This window comes from Canis lupus, chromosome 10 (genome assembly GCF_003254725.2).
Source record: "Canis lupus dingo isolate Sandy chromosome 10, ASM325472v2, whole genome shotgun sequence".
NCBI classification, from domain to species: Eukaryota; Metazoa; Chordata; class Mammalia; order Carnivora; family Canidae; genus Canis; species Canis lupus.
In genome coordinates this window covers 64,792,176-64,812,284 of record NC_064252.1, presented here as the reverse complement: position 1 = coordinate 64,812,284, position 20,109 = coordinate 64,792,176, and the positions used below count along the sequence as shown (strand labels likewise).

Sequence of the window (20,109 nt, the reverse complement as noted above, 5' to 3'; positions counted from 1 at the left end):
GGGAGTCGATCCCGGGACCATGGGATCATGCCCTGAGCCAAAGGCAGATGCTCAACCGCTGAGCCACCCAGGCATCCCATGGCTTGATGATCTTAAAAAAAAAAAAAAAAAAGTGCGGAGCAGTTGTAACCAGCCTGGGAAGCAGAAAAAAAAAGTCTCCACTGGAGAGAATTGCAAAGGGGGACAGAAAGCCTACAATTAATCACATTAAGGGGGGGGGGGGGGGGGTCCTGTCTTCTTTAAAAGGGACAAGCTCCTGGAGAGGATAATGCCTGGATTTTCATCAATGGAATTTCCCATGCGTGGCAGGTGGGAGGCCCCCGGAGATTTGCAGCTGGGGGGGTGGGGGGGAGCCCTGCCTCAGAAAAGTCCACTGGTCTTGGCAGAGCCCCTCCCCCGCCCGCAGGGTGAGGCCCCGGGCAGGACGCGGCGTCAGCCCCACGCACAAACGCCAACTGTTCGCCCGCGCAGCGGTCCCTGCGGCTCCCTGCGGCTCCCTGCGGCTCCCTGCGGCTCCCTGCGGCTCCCAGCGGCGGGGGCGGAGCCCGCGGGGGCCACGCCCCAGATGAATATTCAAGCGGCCCCGCCTGCGAGCCCGAGCCCGGGACCCCGGCGCCCCTCAAGGGGTTAGGCGGGGGAGGGAGGTGGGAGGAAGGGCCTGCCCGGGAGGACGGCGGGGGAGGGAACGGCCGGGACCCGGGCGCGGGGCGGCTGGCGCGGGCGAGGTCGGGCGAGGTCGGGCGAGGTCGGGCTGGTGAGGGCCTGGGTGCACCTTGCGGCCCCGCCCCACCCACGGGCACCAACCACGGGCACCCGAGCGCTCTTCCTAGCCCTGGGAACCAAGAGAGGGCTTCGGCTGTGTTCACTGCTACTTCGTGACTCCTCTGTGTTAATAACGTGCCTCTCTGCACACGGACCGGGTGCAGCAGCTATGTTAATTTGTGCACTCTCATGATCTAATCTACGACTTTGGGTGGGTGTCAGTCTTTGCCAGAGGCTGGAAACTTTCAACTTTTTTTCTTTTTAAGAGTTTATTTATTTATTCATGAAAGACACACAGAGAGAGGCAGAGACACAGGCAGAGGGAGAAGCAGGCTCCATGCAGGGAGCCCGACGTGGGACTCGATCCCAGGACTCCAGGATCACGCCCTGGGCCAAAGGCAGGCGCTAACCGCTGAGCCACCCAGGGATTCCAAGGCTGGAAACTTTTAACTAGACTTTTATAATACATATACTCTTAGATCTAATTGGGACATAATTGGGGAATTAGCCATACCTGTTGATGCTCATATTTGACTCTATTATTTTTATTCATGGAGAAATGTCCCAGCACAGATCATCTGAAAGAGTAGATCGCTCCGAAAAGCATTTCATGGACTTCTAATACCAGGTAGGTTTTTGGGAACGTGCATTCAGTCTTTTGTTGTTAAGTCGGTAAGAGGTCACTTTAGAATTCGTTTTAAGAGAAAACACTGGGAACTTTGTTGAGTGCATCTTTTCCATTAATCCCTCCATTACGAGAGAGGCTCTGCTTCTTACCTACAGATTGGAAGTGGACCAAATAACATTACTGAGAGGAAACCAACGAATAAAAGGAAAGAATGTAGTGTGAAAGCACTTAGCTATGAGGGCACACTCCTCCCCCATCTTACTTCCATCCCAGAGAATTGAACACACATGCAGATGTAAAGGTACAACCACTGTAAGCAGCCATGAGACCTTATGGAAAGTAGGATAGGGACCAAAGGACACAAACAAATGTCCCAATAATCTAGATTCTGGAAATCATAGACTGATAAATTTACCATTAATCCCCAGCAAAATTCTAGATTGGATAGCTAAGCAGGCAGCTAGTGAGCACTTAAAAAAGATGACCACTAGGAACCAACAAGAACTTGACCAAGAACTGGTGAAGCCAAAGTTTATTTCCTTCTTATGTCTTTTTTAAAAATAAAGTGCCTGATTAATATATCAGAATACCAAAAAAATAGAACATCTTGACAAAAGGATAGCCTGTTTATCTTCCCCCACCTTTTTTTTCTTTTTTCAATATTGGATCAGGGGTCAAAGTGAGCAAATTGAGCATTTAGCAGCCAAAAAAGTAAACTCGAGAGCCAGAAAGAATTGGGTTTGATTCCAAGCTCTACAACCTACTAGTTGTGTGACACTGGGCACCTCTGAGTCTCACTTTTCACAGCTGCAAAATGGGAATAGAATATCTACTGGACAGGTAAGAAAGAAAATACAGAGTATGCAACACGAGTTCTCAAGAGAGGGCAACTATAATTAAGATATGATGTAAAATGTAAAAATTTAAATATAAATTCAGGAAAGAGAAGGACTGAATTCAGTGATTCATACACAAATATTTTTTTAATTTACTGAAAGTTCAGTGTGAAATAACCAAGTAACATGTTTCAAGTGCAGACTGAAACTTATTAATATAAGTATGTGCAAACCCAAAAGGAAGAGTCCCAATTGATTCCATTTGGTCAGATCCTATCTAAAATTCTTTGTCCCTTTCTGAGTAGGATACTTGAAGTGTAGCAAGGAGACATTAAACAACATTTGGGATAGTGGGAGACCCAGAAACCACAATATCTAACAAATAGTCAAAAGAAACAGTGGTGTTTATCTAGGAGAAGAGATTAAATGATAGCTGCCTTCTGATATTTGAAGAGCTATGATGTGCAATAGGGTATAAACTTGGTCTGCACAACTCCAAATAATAGAATTGGGACAAATGATTGGAAGTCGCAATGAGATCGATTTTGGACTCAACATGTAAGGTGTTCAACAATGCAAGGAACATTCTTGAAAAATAGTAAGCTCACAATTACTGAAAGTATTCTCACAGTGGGAAGAGGCCAGCTCTCAAAGATAGTGTGATAAGGGATTTTTGTACTGGAAAAGAGAGTGGCCTACTTTTAGATTAGAGTTAGTAATATACCATATGTATGCCAACCTCTACCCAGCCATGGCAGACATGACTAATCAATGATAGTTTTTTTTTCCCTGCTGAACTAAGCTTAGCCTGGCAATCTTTTTCCATGCATGCTCCAAGCTGTCACCACCAACTAGTTCATCAAAGTTGACAACCCACCTAACCCAGATGATTCCTTAGAGTCTCAAAGACCCAAAAACTTAAATATCTCCCCCATATTATAACTATAAAATATATCTGTAAACTAACTAGGAGAGCCACAGTTAAGTGCAAAAATATTTTCATATATCTGTGTATGTATGTGTGTTAATGTCAAATATGTGCCTTTGTCCACGTATGTGAGATAGATCATAGGATTAAATGAAACAGGAATCACGTGAGGGAAATAACTCATTATCTACAAGAGCTCTTAAATAGTGAGTCCCAGTTGAATCATGGTAATAGTTCATGGCATTGCTTTATGAATACCCATCTGTTTCTTGTACAAAGGGTTCAACCCTTTTGTTGCCCTCTCCCACCTCCTATAAAATTTCAAACTCATTTTGTAAGCTGTAACTTTTGAGACACCAATGGGAAGTTGGTATAAAAAGAATTTGAAGGGTTGGTGGAGATCAGAAGTAACCAAAGAGATCAATAAGAAACTAAATTACAATGTCCAAGGTTATTAGCAAACTTAGAGTCCAAGCCAGTGGGCAGCAGGAGTCTCTTAGAAGGCGTAGAAGACAGGTGGGTGGGTAGCTCGTATTTTGGCTTGCCAGCTAGCAATTAAGAAAGAGGAAGAAAGAACCCAGTCAGTCTAACTCCCAGGAGAGGAACAAATGTGCAAAGGCAGAGAAAAAAATAATCTTTTCAATAAATAGTGCTGGAATAATTGGGTATCTATCTGCAAAAAATAAAATACCTTGATCTATACTTCTCACCAATTGAAAAAAATTACTCAAAATGAATCATAGACCTAAATGTAAAACTTAAAACTCTGGGAAGCTTGCTTTTTTAACAAGATTAAGCTATTTAAATTTTGAACGTGAGTCAGTTTAAAGAAAAATAGAAGTGAGTATCTACAGATGAAATGCAGATATGCAAAAATCGCTAAGGTGGCAGCCCTTTGCTACAGCCTCCTTGGGCTAGGGAGGGTGTCATAGCTCCATCCAGGCAGGATGGTATTTGATACAGAGCTCCAGTCTCAGGAGCAAAGTCAGCAGCAGGCAAACCAGGAAACTCTGCTGGAACCCCTGTCATGTGGGCGTGGGAAAATCATGTTGGGAGAGGGTGAGAGGAAGCTGCTGTCTGCAGCCCAGTGCTCCCCAAATCCCAGATCTCAAGTGTAGGAGACAGGAATGTGCATCCCAGACTCCACTAGTCAACACTTGTGTGGCTACTTTTCAGCAGCCTGACCTGACAAGGGGGTTCAACTGGACAAGCCAGGACACGAGAAGCATAACTAGCAGTACCTGCAGCCTCTAAGAGAGCTGAGACAGGTAGGACGAGGTGTCTGCTGCTCACCTCACGTCATAAATTCTTAGTCATTAAATTATGACTCCAGTTACATCTTCCTTTATCAGGATCAAACTCCCAACATGTCAGGAATTATAAAACAGGTACGTAACAAACACTGTAACATGCCAGTTGATTCTCTAAGAAAGCAACAAAGGAAATATTCCTTCTTTCTTCACCCATAAAATTCTTATGGTGTCAGGTTACCTGGGTTCAAATTCCAGCCCTGTCTTCTCTTAGATGTGTAAGCTCAGCCTGATTTCTTAAGTTTTCTGAACCTTAGTTCCCTCTTCTGTGAAATGGAGATGACCAAAACCAAAAATGAAACAAAACAAAAAACACCTTCCCAGAGGTCAAATGATAATGCAAGTGAAGGTGTTTATCTCATGGGACATTTAGCACGTAGTAAGTGCGCAGAGTTAGGGAGCCCAGAGAGAACTTAGCATCCCAATCCTCTTACCCGCTGCTCTAGCACAGCGAGGCCCAGAGATGTGGCCTGCCTCCCCAGGATCCCACAGCTACTGAGGGGCAGACTTGCTTTTCAAAAATTGAGGTGCGATCAGTTTTTAAAATTTGTTTCCTTTCCTCTCTTGGTGGTTGGGATCATTTTCCTCTTGCTTCTTCTCATACCAGGCTTATAACAACTTGCACCATATTTTACTCCGATTTCCCATGGCTTCGCTGTGACCCCACATTCTTTTAGCACTCCTACATTGTGAAAGCTGCACACCATCTGTCATTTGATGAGTGTGCAACAGTCCCTCAAGAGCTTAGTAAATGCCTTTTCTATGAAGCATCCTTCCGTTTTAAACATAATGCGATGTTATAATTTAACTTTCAAGATCCACTCGGGATAGAAGGGATGATAAGACGGGCCCATACATAAACATTCTCCCCCCGGGCAGCAGGACTATAAATATACCAGGATGTGCCCTTCTCCAGCTAACAACAAATTATCTAATGATCTTCCATTTCCAGGCTTTTAAGAGCCCTTCTTTCCGAAAGAAAAGAGAGAGTGTTTGGTTTCTACATCATCTGTTCATATAATGGACATAAGCTATTATTCCAAACAGATTTCTAGTTACACAAACTAATACAGGTGGAAATCTCCTTGGCTTCCCATTTTCTCAAAGTCTATAGGGTAGAGTCATAAACTACAGCAGGTTTTCCTAATCATGGCTCACCAGAAGGACAAGCTATTTGGAAATTAGGTCACATCTTAGGGCTTCCTGCCAGACGCACACACAGGAATAGTAACATTATTGCCAGAAGTATCTTTGAACACAAAGAACAATGACAGATAATGTTGTTCTGCTGGGAAATGCTGAATGGCTGGATTCTTATAGGGTCTCTTAGAGTAAAGTTTCCTGACAAAAATAAAGGGGTTGTAGGGAATGTTTTCAATGTCTGCCTTTCCAGAATAGACTACTTCTCTACCCATTATATCTTATATTCCCTCTGCCTCAAATGCCTGGCATGGAGGAGGGGATTAAAATGTGCAGAATAGAAGAATGGGCGATCTCTTTTCTTTCTCTTCCTCTTTTCCCTCATCCCCATATTGCCTCAGAGAAACACATAAATAAAGATAAGCTTTACCAGTGAAGTTAGGCCTCTCCCTTTGGGCTCTGTTCATGAAATTTGTGGGACATTTGATCAAGGTTTTGTATTATCAAGTGGCCTTTGAGTGCTCCGCACACCACCCTTGTCACACCACCTGTCCTTCCTACCTGAGAACATGTTAGAACTGTAGAATCTCAGGCCGTATCCCAGACTCAAAGTCTGAATTTTAATGGGGCCCCCAAGGGAGACTTGTGCATACGTTCAAGTTTGAAAAGCACTAATATAAAACCTACTTGAATGATGGATCCTCCAAATACCAACTGCTTGCTGGTCCCTAGAAATGTATAGCCTCAGATTGCATTTCAAGTAGATGATTGTTTCCAGAAAGGAAAAAAAAAAAAAAAAAGAAAAGACAAGAAGCCCATATTTCCGGTGCTTGCAAATTGACAGCAGTCCTTAGATACATGGCAAGGGACAGAGCATCTGTTTCAGGGAACTGAAGCTCACAGTTGGCATAGGCAGGCAAGTGACATTCACCTCTGTACATCCCAGCAAGACTTTGAAACTATCCATGGCCTCTTGTTATTTTTCTACTGTATGTTACATAAAAATTGTTGCCAATGCATTTCAAAACTTAAAATCACAACTGATTGCCTAGTTGTTTATTAAAAAAATAAAGATCTTAGAAGGAGGGGAATGCAAATTCCCATTTCAGAGGAAATCAATCAAAAGTTTTAATCTGTCAGTGATTAATTATTGTATGTATTGATTTCCATGGCTTTTAGGGCTCTTAGCAGCAACAGGGGAAAGGCTAATCGTTCTGGAACGTGTGTGCACTTGGAGCATAGCCCCAGGGAACAGGGAGCTTGAGCCTGACCATTAGTCAAGAGTGTGTTATAAACAAATTATAGGCAAAGATTCCTTTAATGTGATAGAATTCTCAATTTCAGCTACTCTTTAGCATTTATAAGGCAGACAGGACCAAGGATGGAACAAACGTCTAATAGCCATCTGCTTTGCGTGTGGAATTGGACAGAACGATACACATGCAGCATGGTACTTTAACCTTTGTTTAAAATACTGCCAGCAGCAGTGTTCGGTGAAACCCTCTCCATCAGTGCAAACTCAAAAAAACACACCGTGCCATTATTCTGTGGTTATGTTTTAAGAGACTGACACATAACTGATAAAGGATGAGAAAACACTGCAAACATCTATGATATGTGGTCCTTATAGATTGAATTTCACCTCTGCATATTTGTTCATGGAGTTCCTACTGCCTACAAGCTTCCCCCCATCCATCTCCATTGGTTCAAACTCTTCATATATTCCTCACAGAGCTCCTCTGTGGAACTTTCTCAGAACTTGCAAATTGGAGTTCTGTTGCTCCCTCGATATTCTCATCACAAGTTAAGTGATCTTCTCGTGTGATCTCTTTCTACTTTACATTACAGTTATTTGACAAGCTTTATCTCTGCTGCTACACTGCATGGTTCTTTAGAGCTATACCTTATTAAGCTCTGTGGCTTTCCATCCAGCACTGTGCTTGGCACAGTGCATAATCTCTAACTAGTTATTGACTTGAACAAATGAGGGTGTATTGAGGACTCACTATCCAGTATCCCATAGCCTGGTGTGACCACAGAGCAATCAATAACGAAAGCAAATATTCGGGGAAAAGCAATGGGACTCCACTAGAGCCTTAATTCTCTTTTTGTCAACCAGTCAACAAATATTTAACTAACACCTACTGTGTACCTTGAAAGAGGAAATTTATGAAACAAGGAGGAGGAGGTTACAATCAGGTTACAAAGACAAAATTTTCAGGGCAAACAAAAGGCAGGCAAAGTTTTAGCTATCATCTTTTCTATACCTTCTGTCCTCCTCCCTCTGATTTCCTGCTCTCTTCGCTTTCTTGTCTCCTTTGCTACATCCTTGTAAGTGCATGTAATGTCACTCTTATTACTCTGTATTATAATTCAGCCTGGAAATTGAGTTTGAATCTAGGCCATAGTTAGGGTTCCAATATGTCTATATTTCCCACCAATGACCTAAGAACAAGGCCTGAGTTCTTAGAGAACAAAGCTGAGAGGGAATTTGAAACAGACTGTGATAGTCTAGGACTTTGGAAGAGAAGGGGTCCAGATCCCTCTGCATCAGTCCCCAGAAAACAAACATAACACTCAGAGCAAAAGGGATGGGCATTCTCCCCATTTCTGCATGGATTATAGACAACTGGATTGCAGTGAAGCATGGACTGAGAACTAACTATATTTTGGCATTCATTCATTCAATGTTCACATGTCAAGCTGCTAGTAAGTGGTACTGTTCTAGGCCCAAAGAATATACCACTGAATGAAATGGACAAAGCTCCTGCCCTCTGGGAGCTTATTCCTGTTGTGTGCTGACCAGGAGGTGGCATCTACAGAAACCTATGTTCTTATAAAATATACCCCTAAAAAGGAGGCACAGCCAGCTGAGCTTGAGAAGAAAATATGGTCTCAGTCACTCTTCTGGCCCATTTTCCTCCTATCTTTTAGTTCTATATTTGCTTACTGGGTTAAACTAGACTCTTCTCTTCAGAGCAGGTCACACTGGAAAGCAATAAGAATTCCCTAATTCTGAACTGTTCTAGAGACACTGGTTGCCCATCAGGCTGCCTACTACAGAGGTGTATCTTCTGTGAGGTTGTTTTCTAGAATTTTTTGAAAACAATGTGAAGGGCACCTGGGTGGCTCAGTGATTGAGCGTCTGCCTTTGGCTCAGGTCGTGATCGCAGGGTCCTGGGATCAAGTCCCGCATCAGGCTCCCCACAGGGAGCCTGCTTCTCCCTCTGCCTATGTCTCTGCCTCTCTCTCTCTGTGGATAAATAAATAAAATCTTAAAAAAAAACCCAACAATATGAAAAGCTTTAAACTAGTACAGCAAGTAGTGTTGTTTTCCTCCACCATTAAATAAAAGTCAAAAAGCAAGAAAAGAAAAATGCCAGACACTTGACATCCCTGAGTCTGGAAAGCAATAGATCTCAATAGGCAAGTGCTGAAATGGGAAAGCATAAGGAGTCAGTGTGGGAGACCATGTGAAAACTCTGGCAGGGGACTAAGTTCTTACAAATGAAAATGGGGAAAAGCCTGCAAAATCTGGGTTATTTCCTCTTAGGAGGATCATATTTGTACTCATGGACTGATAAAGCCTGGACAAATTTGGGTTACATTATAATGTATTTACATACTTTTTCCTCTCTTAAACTACAATCACGTTGATAATAAGGACTTTATGTCCTCAGCACCTAGAAGAGTGATGGGTACATATTAGGCATAGCTCAGTGAGTGTTTAATAATTATGTGAGAAAGGAAAGGGAAAAAGAAAAAAACTTAATGATTCCAAATATTTAAGATAGATCTGTTTTTTTTTTTTTTTTTGCAAATGGCAAGAATCCAGAGCAAGCCTGGTGACAATGTGACAAATCTCCATCAACAGCAGATATTATAATAAAGTGAGGGAGATTGGAGGAATCCCAAAGACACTTGGAGAAATGGAGGCATTATCGGAATATAATTTCCTGTTGCAACTGTGTTTAACAAAATTGGGTGTCTGAGCATTGGTGTGTGTGCTAAAATCTTCCTGATACTTTATAGTCACACCTCATGTGTCAGGCGCTAGATCCTGTGTTATTGATCATAAGGCCTACAGGAATTAAAAAAAAAAGAGCTCATTATCATGTAAAGTTTTCATCTACCCAGTTTTAAAAGAATCAGTATTATAATCTTGGCACTGACATAATGAACTTAATAAATGGAGAATCAGGGCAGCCTGGGGTGGCTCAGCAGTTTAGCGCTGTCTTCATTCCAGGGCCTGATCCTGGAGACCTGGGATCGAGTCCCATGTCAGGATCCCTGCATAGGGCCTGCTTCTCCCTCTGCCTGTGTCTCTGCCTCTCTCTTTCTCTGTGTCCCTCATGAATAAATAAAATCTTTCAAAAAAAAAAAAAAAAGAAAAGAAATGGAGAATCAGGGGTGCCTGGCTGGCTCAGTCAGTAGAGTGTGTAACTCTTGATCTCAGGATTGTGAATTCAAGCCCCATGCTGGGTGTGGAGCCTACTTAAAATAAAATAAAAATTTTAAAAAACAAACAAAAAGAGATGGGGAATGAAAAGAAGGAAGGAAGGAAGGAAAGGGAGGGAGGGAGGGAGGGAGGGAGGGAGGGAGGGAGGGAGGAAGAAGAAAGAAAGAAAGAAAGAAAGAAAGAAAGAAAGAAAGAAAGAAAGAAAGAAAGAAAGAAAGAAGAAAAGAAAGAAGAAAAGAAAGAAAGAAAGAAAGAAAGAAAGAAAGAAAGAAAGAAAGAAAGAAAGAAAAGAAAGAAAAGAAAGAAAGAAAAAAGAAAACTGATCAGTATCTCAACCAAAAATGAGTAAAATGATTAAAGGAGTACCCAAAATGAAAATCTAAAAAGAATAGTGAGGATGCTTTTGTTTACAAATAACGAAATAAACTCTGGCTGGTTTAAGTCATAAAGGGGACTTGATAGAACAATAATGACAGAATGATATCCAGCCAATTCACCCTAGAATGTCATCCTATGTTTTTGTGAGTGGTTGGTGTTCAGACTGTAGCTTTTGTTAAGTATTTGGCCACCAGCTCTGGACACTGGAGGTCCTCATAGACTCCAAAGGCAAGATGCAGCCAGCTCTCAGAAATGGACTAGAACCTGTGTATCATACATGGTAATTTTGGCAACAAGCAATGGAAAATTAACTCACGCTAGCTTATAACAGTGGCCAGCAAGTGACAACCCAGAGGCTGGACAGCTGTCTTGCTGGAACACATTCATAGTCACTCATATATGTATCAGGTAGGGCTGCTTTAGAGCTACCATGGCAGAGTGGATTAGTTGCAACAAAAACTTCTTAGCTTGCAAATCTTAAAATATTTACTATCTGACCCTTTAAGAAAAAGTTTGGTTACCTCTGACTTCTATAATAGATCATTTATTATCTAATATATTTGATTCAGTCCAGAGTGGGCTCAAAATGCTATCAAAGCCTTGGGGTTTTTAGAATTATTTTTGCTGCCATCTTCAGTATTGCCCTCATCCCAGGATGGTCTCCCTTAGGGTGGCAAGGAAGCTGACAATGGCAATTAGGACTATGTGCTTCCTTGTTCATCTCCAGCAGGAGAAAGAGTAACTTCCCCCCTAGATATAGAATATACATTTTTAAACAGATTGGGCCAATTCAGGATCAAGCCCATCACTGGATCAATACAGTTGCCAGAGAGTTGCCATGCACATGTTGTCTTAGACCAGTTGGCAACCTCTTTTAAGGATGAGTGGATCCAGAACATGATTAGTATTGTCTAGAAAAGAAAAATAGAGAGTAGATGTTAAGTATGCAAGTAACAGGCATTGGCAAAGTATGGGAGCCAAGGAATCATCCCAACCTTCCACTTCTATATCTCTACTTCCCCTCTTTGACTCTGATTCACTGTTCTTCTCATCAAGCCTGTTTCTTCCACTTCTCCCAAAATGTGGTGGAAAATAGAGCTGCCAATAACTCAGATATTTATTACTATGGTCTTATAACTGAAAGAAACTAATCTCCTTTTCTCTATCATATTTTTTAGCTCCTAGAGAAAGATTTTCATTGGCCCAGCGTGGGTCAGGGGAGCTTCCTCAATCAAAGGTAAGATCATGCTCTGGAATTGGAAACTCTCACTAGAACCAAGTAGATGGTGGTTAGAGAGGGGGTCAGAACTGGAAAACAGTGTTGCAAAGATGAGCCAACAGGTGTCCGCTATAGTATGTTCATTTCTTTATGTCAGATTAAATAAATAATCCAATACTTTCTAGTACAGGTGATTGTGTACATTAGGATTATTTTTCATTTGAGAAAAACAGACCCCAAAGAGCAGTCACTTAAACAGGATAGTTTCTCTTTCTTTTATATCAAGTGGGAAAGGTAAGAAAGTTGGTATGGCACTTCTATTCACTCATCAGCTGTGTCACCCTTGTCTTCATGATCCAAGATGGCAGCTAGAGTTCCTATTAGTGTGTCCACGGTTGTAGCAGCAGGATGGAGGAAGGGATGGAGAAGGGACAAGAGGTACACAACAACTACCATATAAGGAAAGCTCCAGAACTTGCTACATAATACTTTGACCTACTCCTTTACAAGGGACATTGCAAAGCAGCCTTTTTTTTTTTTCCTGGACTGCTAAATGTCTGTTCTACAAATCAGAGGTTCTAATACTACAGAAGAAAGGAGAACATGTAGTAAGTGACAAATAGCAGAGTGATCATAGTCTCTGCATAGTGAATTCATTTTTAGAATACATAAGACTTTCAAGCTAAAAGGATTTACTTTGAACTCAGAAAGAAAAATAAAACAGTCATCATTAAGGAACTTAAAGGAGAGTTTAATAATACAACTCATGTCTTGTACTCCCATAATTGAAATTTAAATGCATTAAGGTAACAGAAAAACACACAGAACACAGCCATTGTTTGCTTATGCCATGTATGGCCTTCAAATAAAGATAGTTCTGTGTTCTAGTGAAGAATTATCTCCCAGACTATGACAACCCATTCGCGTCGTTTTAGAAAAAATTCTGTGGAATTCTATAGCTGTTGTGGTATAAAAGGAGACAGACTAGTATTCCTTAAATTCAGACTCAGACTTAGAAACATGAAATTCTGAAAAACTGTTATTTAAGCCCAAGAACTTCTACTGGCTAAATTATCAAAATGGAAATGTCCCTAATGACCAGGTGTATTTGGTCAACTAAAAAAAACTGTTCCCAGTTCTATTGCTTCAGTGATAGCCTGAAAAACTCCATCAAAGGATTTGTAACTTGCCTTTCAAATCCTGATTGGTGGGCCTATGCTTTTTAAGCCAGTTTCTTATGGAAAGAAGATTCAAACAATATTCTCCAGGCAACCCTGGTCAGTCCTTAATGGTGACTGCGTGAACCTGACTCTTTCTATTTGGATTTAGAAAAAATAGTAAAGCTCAGTTCTCTTGCATGTGAATGAATGGAAAGTAGAGAAAGGGATTTTTTAGCACCTGGAAAGTTCCAGCAAAACCAAGCCTTGCTGCAGAGGGTGTGTCAGTGTTCAGGGCAACACCCTTCCTGCAGTCACGGAGTACAGGAGCATGTACTCAACTATTATTAGGTGACAAGAATAGAACATTATTTGGAGCAATAAAGTGTTATTCAAATTCTACCAAAGTACACAGATGCCGTAACACAGTAATTATTCTAAGAAAGAGTGTTTAATTTAGAAATTACCTAACCTTTTTGGTTTCTATTTTTTATGACATTTGTAATCTAAATTAGCAACAAACCTGTGTCTCTCAAGCTTTTACATCAAACTCTAAATTTGATTTGCAATTTTATTTTAGGATCAGGGAGGGATCAGTCTGTTTCAGAGATTTAAGGCCAGTTTAGACCTAAGTAATCTGCAGACAAAGGGTAGAGAAGTAAAATGAATGAATGCTATTGTTTTCAAACGAGAGAAGAGGAGCCATATCACCATGGGACTATTTCCTTTCTCCTGTGCTGCTCCTAGAGATACAGGCAGAACTGATGTTTGCCAAGGGTTGGGATTTGGGCCTCTCAATGTGAATCAACAAAATAATCAATCCAATGTTGATTATACTTAATCATGTCTTTGTTCCTCAGCAAACTCCCTTACTAATTCATTATTCTGGCAATAATTTTTCAAGTACCTCTCTATACCCGGCCCTGTGCTACATTACGGGTATACACACAATGATCAGCAAGGGTCCCCATCTCAAAGGATTCCCACCACCATCCGCTGACAGTGATACTCATTTCAGTTATAGGAATAATCAGCATGTTTATAGAAAATGATTAACAGAAAATATTTACAAATGATCATAACAATTAGATGGAATTACAAGTAATTTTTAAAATCATTCAAACTTCCTATAATGTTATCCTATTCCTATAATTGTATTATACTCCCCTAATGCTTTTAATAAAAAACACATTGGAGATTTCAAACCCTAGTGTTAAAAATTGAGTGATGAATTTTGATCAAAGTTACTTTAAGTAACAGAACTGCCATTATAAATCAGTCGCCCTTTCAAAACAAAAATTAATTATGTAATCATAATAAATTCTATCATATGCATAACAGTTATTACAGAAAATCCATTTAAGGCTTCCCTGGAGTAGGAAAAAAAGGTCACAGGTGAAAACTAGAGAACAACACAGCTTATACTGTTTTAGGTCTCCTGATGAAAAGGACAGTGAGATGAATGACCCTTTCTAACCTCTTTGCCAAGCATGTGACATTCAGTAAGCACCCATGATGTCATCAGTTAGGCCTACCAGAAAACACTCTTGAGCAGCCTCCGAAATTTTGTCATTAGCACATGTAGTCTACCTCATATTGCCGAGAAAAGTACTTCTTGAAATGTCTCAGAGAGGGAAGTATTAACGTAGACGTGTTAGCTGCTCTGGTGGTCATCAGACCCGGGCCGGTGGTGTCAGTGGTTTTACCCACAAACCAACTTGCTGGAAGAAACCTGCCCACTTTCAGCTGAGGGTGAAGATCACATAAATTCAAGGCCCCCAACAGTGCTATGAATGTCACCAGGAAGATGATCCAGGCAGGGCTAGGAGTAGATCCAACAAAGGTGCTATTGAATACATATTGAGGCGTTGTTTTGACCAGGAAACCTAATGAATTCTACCCCTAATCTAAATGCCTTTCTGATGCCTTCAGAGCACAAGTATCTAGGTTATTTGAGTATTTAACGGGAGGCTTTACCACAAAAGAAGGGATGGCAGGACAAGATGCTTATCAAGTTCTTCAAAAGCAACAGTTGAAGTGAACAAACTGTTGTGGGTGCTTTTAATATGTGAATTTACAAAGTCGTATACTCCTTTCTGTCATCAGGAAGTAAGAGATAAAAATCCCTTTTAAAATCACTGAATCGACAGAGATAGGATCTTTACAGACTTTTCTCATTTCTGTCATTCCAGTCTCTGAAGATTTGAACTGTTATTAATTCAAAAATATGTATTGATTTCCTACCACATGTCAGACAATGATCTGGTGCTTAGGATGGATCAGTAAACAAAACAAACAGGGGTACCTTATGGAGATTACATTCTAAGTAGGAAGCAGAAAATAAACCATAAACATAATCAGGAATTTCAATAGATATTGGAAGGGATAAAGATTATAGAAAAGGAAATATTAGGGCAGGGTAAGAGGCCCAGGAATGCTAAGTATGGAGAAGGAAGGCAAATCCAGTTTAAATAGGTGGCAAGGTAGGTCCCATTGAGAAGGCAGCAATGGAGCAAACAAGTGAGGGTAAGGGAGTGGGCCATGTGACTCTCTTGGGAAAAATATTCCAGGCTGAGGGAACAAACATGACTGGGTATTTGAGGAACAAGGAGACCAGTATGGCTGGAGTGGGATGAGTGAAGGTGAAGTTAGCAGGAGGTAATAGGGGGGCAGGTCTTCCGGTTGCATAGACGTTTCTAAGGACTTACATCTACTCTGAGTGAAATAGGCATCATTGTGAGGTTCTGAGCAGAGGAGTGACATGATCTGACTTGCATTTTTGAGTATCTCTCTGACTTCATTCTGGCAGCTAGACTGTTATAGAAGTGAGGGGGAAAAGGTAGAAGCAGAGAAGCTGGTTAGGAAGTGATTACAATAATCCAAGAGAGATGTGACAGTGGTTCAGACTAGGGAAGTAGCAGTGGAGGTGGTGAAACGTGGTTGGATTCCAGGTATATTGAAGTAGGAACCAGCATAATTTGGATGTGAAGAAAGAAAGAGAGTAGACAAGGATGACTCTAAAGTTTTTGGTCTGAACTAATTAGGGATAGAGTCGTCATCAACTGAGGGGGTAGAGCAGGCTTTAAAAGAAGAATGAGAGTTCAAGTTTGGACTTGTTAGGTTTCAAACATTGAGTAGGCAATTGGATAAAGGTCTGGAGTTTAGGAGAGACATCTGAGTTGGAGATACACATTTCACAGCTCATAGATAATATTTAAGGCCATGAAACCGGGTGAGATCACCAAGGGAGCGAGCAAGGAAGAGAAGAGGCCCAAAGAGAAAGAGCCTGGTGGCCCTCCAAGATTATGAAGTCAGAGAGAAGAAGAGGGGCCAGACAAGGAGACTGAAAAGGAATGCCCAGTGAGGAGGAGGAAAACCAAGAAAGGGTGTGTCCTGGAAGCCAAGTGAAGACATTGTTTCAAAGAAGAGGGAGTAGTCAGCTCTGTCAAATGCTCCTGACACATACCTAAGCCTTGGAATGAGAACAGACCTATGGGGAGGGTAGGTCACTGGTATCTTTGGGGACAGCGGTTTCAATGGAGTGTTTGTGGGAGAATGAATTTAAGAGGTGATAAGAAGGGAAAAACTAGAGGCAGTAAATATAAATACCCCTTCAGAAAAATTTTGCTTAAAAGAGAACAAAGAATTCGGGCTATAGCCCCCATTTTTCTTAAGTGTTTTCTTCATGTGTAAATATGAAAAATTACACAAGAAACAACAAGTGTTGGTGAAGATGTAGAGCAAAAGGAATGCTTGTGCACTGCTGGTGGGAACGCAAACTGGTGCGGCCACTGTGGAAAAGAGTATGGAGGTTCCTCAGAAAATTAAAAATAGAACCACCCTATGATCCAGTAATTCCGCTGCTGAGTATTTACCCAAAGGATAGAAAAACACTAATTTGAAATATGCATCCCTATGTTTATTACAGCATTTTCACAATAGCCAATTTTTTTTTTCACAATAGCCAAATTATGGAAGCAGCCCAAGCATCTATTGATAGATGAGTGGACAAAGAAGATGTGATGTGATGTGATGTGATGTGAGTGTACGATGGGACATCACTGAGCCATAAAATAGAATGAAATCTTGCTATTTCCAGCAACATGGATGGATCTAGGCAGTATAATCCTAAGTGAAATAAGTCAGAAAAAGACAAATACCATATGATTTCACTCATATGTGGAATTTAAAAAACAAGCAAACAAAACTGAACAGAATAAAAAAGAGACAACCAAGAAAACCAGACTCTTAGCTATAGAGAAAAACTGATGGTTACCAGAGGGGAAGTGAGGGGGAGAGGTAGAGTAGATAATGGGGATTAAGAGTACATTTATTGTGATGAGAACTGAGTAATGCATAGAATTGTTGAATCATATTGTATACCTGAAACTAATATAAGACTATATGGTAACTATACTGGAATTAAAATTTTTTAAATAAATTAAATTTAATTTAAAAACATGAAAAACTAATAATTACCAAGTGAATGTCCTGGCCTGTTTTCTTTTAAGCAGACAAATGTGTCCTAAATGCAGTTATTTACTATGGAGTTATTTAACAAGCTGTTAATACTGTGTCTGTACAAGGACATTTCAGAGATTATAAAATCACCTCCACTATAAAAGATTCTTTATGCCAAGGAGGCCTTCTCCAAGTGATATATGTTTTGGTGTTTCTTACTTCTATCCCTTCTCAAAATGCAAAACCATTCATCTCAGATGGAATACTGCAGTGAAGCAGCAGGACAGCTCCCTTTGCTACTTATACCCAGGACCTTGGGAAAGTCTCCTTGCATCCAATCCCTCACTTCCAATAGTACAAGGGAAAAGGGAGTGAGTTGGTGTGCGGGCACTGGGGGTATTGAGAAGATGGGGGAGGGCACTAAGTGTATCAGACTTCAGACTGTATCTCTGAAGTCAGATCTAACTCTGGTAAGCAATTCTGAGTGTGATATTGGTGTTTTGTTTTATTAACTAAGGCTAACTTCAAACCCAAAGGGCTCTGTATGAGTCCACGTGTGTGTGTGTGTGTGTGTGTGTGTGTGTGTGTGTGTGTGTTTTAATGGTTTCCTTTCTTTTGGAGGTATGGGGACAGTAGGCATTCTTTGCTGTTCTGCTCTTTACTACATTTAAACTACTGTCACTGTCTAAGCCATACTATGATACCTAAGTCACAGCCAATATTCTGAAACTCATTTTTTAAAACCTGATTTAATTTAAGGAGCTTTGAAAGCATCCCCCCAAAAGAAAAGACAATACTGAATATTGCATCCACAATCATAGGTGAGGATCATCTCTAAGTAAAAGGAATATTTTTGTCTTATGTCTTTTCACTAACATGAATCATTTCAACTCACCTAGCTATGTAAGTAGTTCCATTTTATAAGAATAAATGTTTGAAATAATACTTGCTATATTAAGAAAAGAATGTATAGAGAATAGCGATTTTTATGACTACTAATAACTACCAAAGCTTCAGAATTACAGGTATCCTAAAATACTGTGAGGATTGTATTGCTGTCGTTGCTAAGCTAGCAACTTCCCAGTTGCACTACGGCAGGGTGACAGAAAGCATTGGCACTGGGGCAATGACTTTGATGATCTGCGAAGGTGCTATGAAGGAGGAGGGTCACCCTCCTGAGTCCACCTGGGCACCTCAGAGGCGGGCACAGAACAGGGTTTTATCCAGGTGGCAGTAGCTCCCGTGGTGGAGCGTCTGGAAAGGCAACATCAGCAGGATGCAGGGCCATGTACTCCCATGCAGCGCAGTTGCTATGGGGCAAATAGGACTCCATGCAGTAGAAACTCCAGTGCATGGAGTGCTGCTGTGCTCAGGTCATGCTGACCTGCCAGGTGGAGAAACTCCAGGACCAGCCAGCCTGGTGCACCTGCGTTACAACAACAAAACCAACGACTTGATGGATGTAGGGAGCAAGTATGCAGGTAAGCATATAAACCACATTACTTCCATGATCAAATATATAAAGGGTTTTCTCTCTCTCATTCATTGGGGAATGAGAAATTTTGCCCACCAGGGATGGGAGCAGGAGTCTATTGAAAATAAAAGCATCTTTATCTTTTAAGCAAAACTAAGAAATGATGGAGTCAAGAATTACAGCAAATTTAAATAATATGTAAGTTGCCACTGGATGCTTGGCTCCATTATGCATTTTAATCCATAGAAATGGAAACAGAAGAAGGTGCTAAATTTAGGTAAGGGCTAACACAAGATTTTTCTAGAGCCCAGATTTCATGTAATGAGAGTTTGTTTTGACACTGCGGATCTCCCCCATCATACCAAGCGAGAGCCCTCTGAGGTACCAGATTGCTGTTGGTAAACAGGTAGCAACAGGCTGGCAGCTTCCCTTCACCTGCCTGTGACCTGGTGTAGTCTGAAGAGGGGTAATTGTGTTTGTTGCCAACCAGCAGTACCACCACACCATTTTCCTTGGTCATGAAGCAACAGCCATGAGGTTATATCTAAGTTGAAGAGAGAATATTTGGGGGGTATTTTTGCTTTGCTTTGCTTTTATATTAATATTCAAGGGCCTGAAATTGATTAAGATATGGAGCTAAGGGAGGAGCGGTCAAGATTAGAGCTTTGAGAGGCTCCTGATGGATGCGACTTTCTTGCTACTAAGGCACGGCCTTGCTTTTCTTGAGGTTCCTGCCCATCACATTTTTCAGCCTGGACCCCACATGATACACGAGAGGCACATGTCACACTGGTTTGGGAAGCAGAGCTTCCCTCTCACCAGCTGCCATGATGGTCTCTGACCCTGTCTTCCTCTGCTGTTCTGCAAGAGAATGATGTGAAGGGCAGTGACTCTTTGCCCTTGAAAGGAAAGGGGATTTGAATTATAATATGTATCAGGGTCTGGGAATGAACAGTATAACTTAGATTCTTGCCTCCTTAATTAGGACGAGTTGTAAAGCACTGAATTTGGGGAGATCTGTTTTTTATCTGTTTGTTTTTTCCCAAGTAAATGGAATGAGAATCTAAGCATGGCAAGCATAGCTTACTTAGCCCCCTGAAATTGCAGAGCCCCTGTGAAGATGCCCCGGCAACAATGACCACAAGGAAGCTATGGATCCCTCAGTTCAAAGGAGGGGCAGCTTTACCAAATACCACTTCCTGTCAGGCCAGAGGCCTCTGGGCCATGCCATCGTCCTTCCTCAGCACTGGCATCATGCTGATTAGGATCTTGTTTCCTTTCTACTACCTATTACTTAAAATAATAACATAGCCTGTGTGTTTGATGTTTCAAGGCTATGCTATATTTTCCTAGTGAT

At 41.2% G+C, this 20,109-nt stretch overlaps 1 protein-coding gene and 1 long non-coding RNA gene across 9 annotated transcripts in view; one reads left to right on the top strand and one right to left on the bottom strand.

Moving 5' to 3' along the window:
• Window positions 1-20,109, bottom strand: part of LOC112673554 (uncharacterized) — a 94,383-nt gene that overhangs the window by 16,893 nt on the left and 57,381 nt on the right. For all 3 annotated transcript variants that reach the window (XR_007413645.1, XR_007413646.1, XR_003144871.3), the window contains exon 4: window positions 1,277-1,539. This is a non-coding gene — a long non-coding RNA (uncharacterized LOC112673554). The remainder of the gene's footprint in view (window positions 1-1,276; window positions 1,540-20,109) is intronic.
• PELI1 (pellino E3 ubiquitin protein ligase 1) overlaps window positions 557-20,109 on the top strand; it is a 135,991-nt gene continuing 116,438 nt past the window's right edge. For 2 of the 6 annotated variants that reach the window (XM_025469217.3, XM_035721697.2), the window contains exons 1-3: window positions 908-973; window positions 1,320-1,390; window positions 11,620-11,678. The gene's annotated coding sequence lies outside the window, so the exon portion shown is untranslated. Of the gene's footprint in view, window positions 627-807; window positions 974-1,319; window positions 1,391-2,061; window positions 2,231-11,619; window positions 11,679-18,669; window positions 18,760-20,109 lie in introns of those variants that run through there. The other 4 variants (XM_035721699.2, XM_025469234.3, XM_025469244.3 and 1 more) reach the window with 4 other exon arrangements.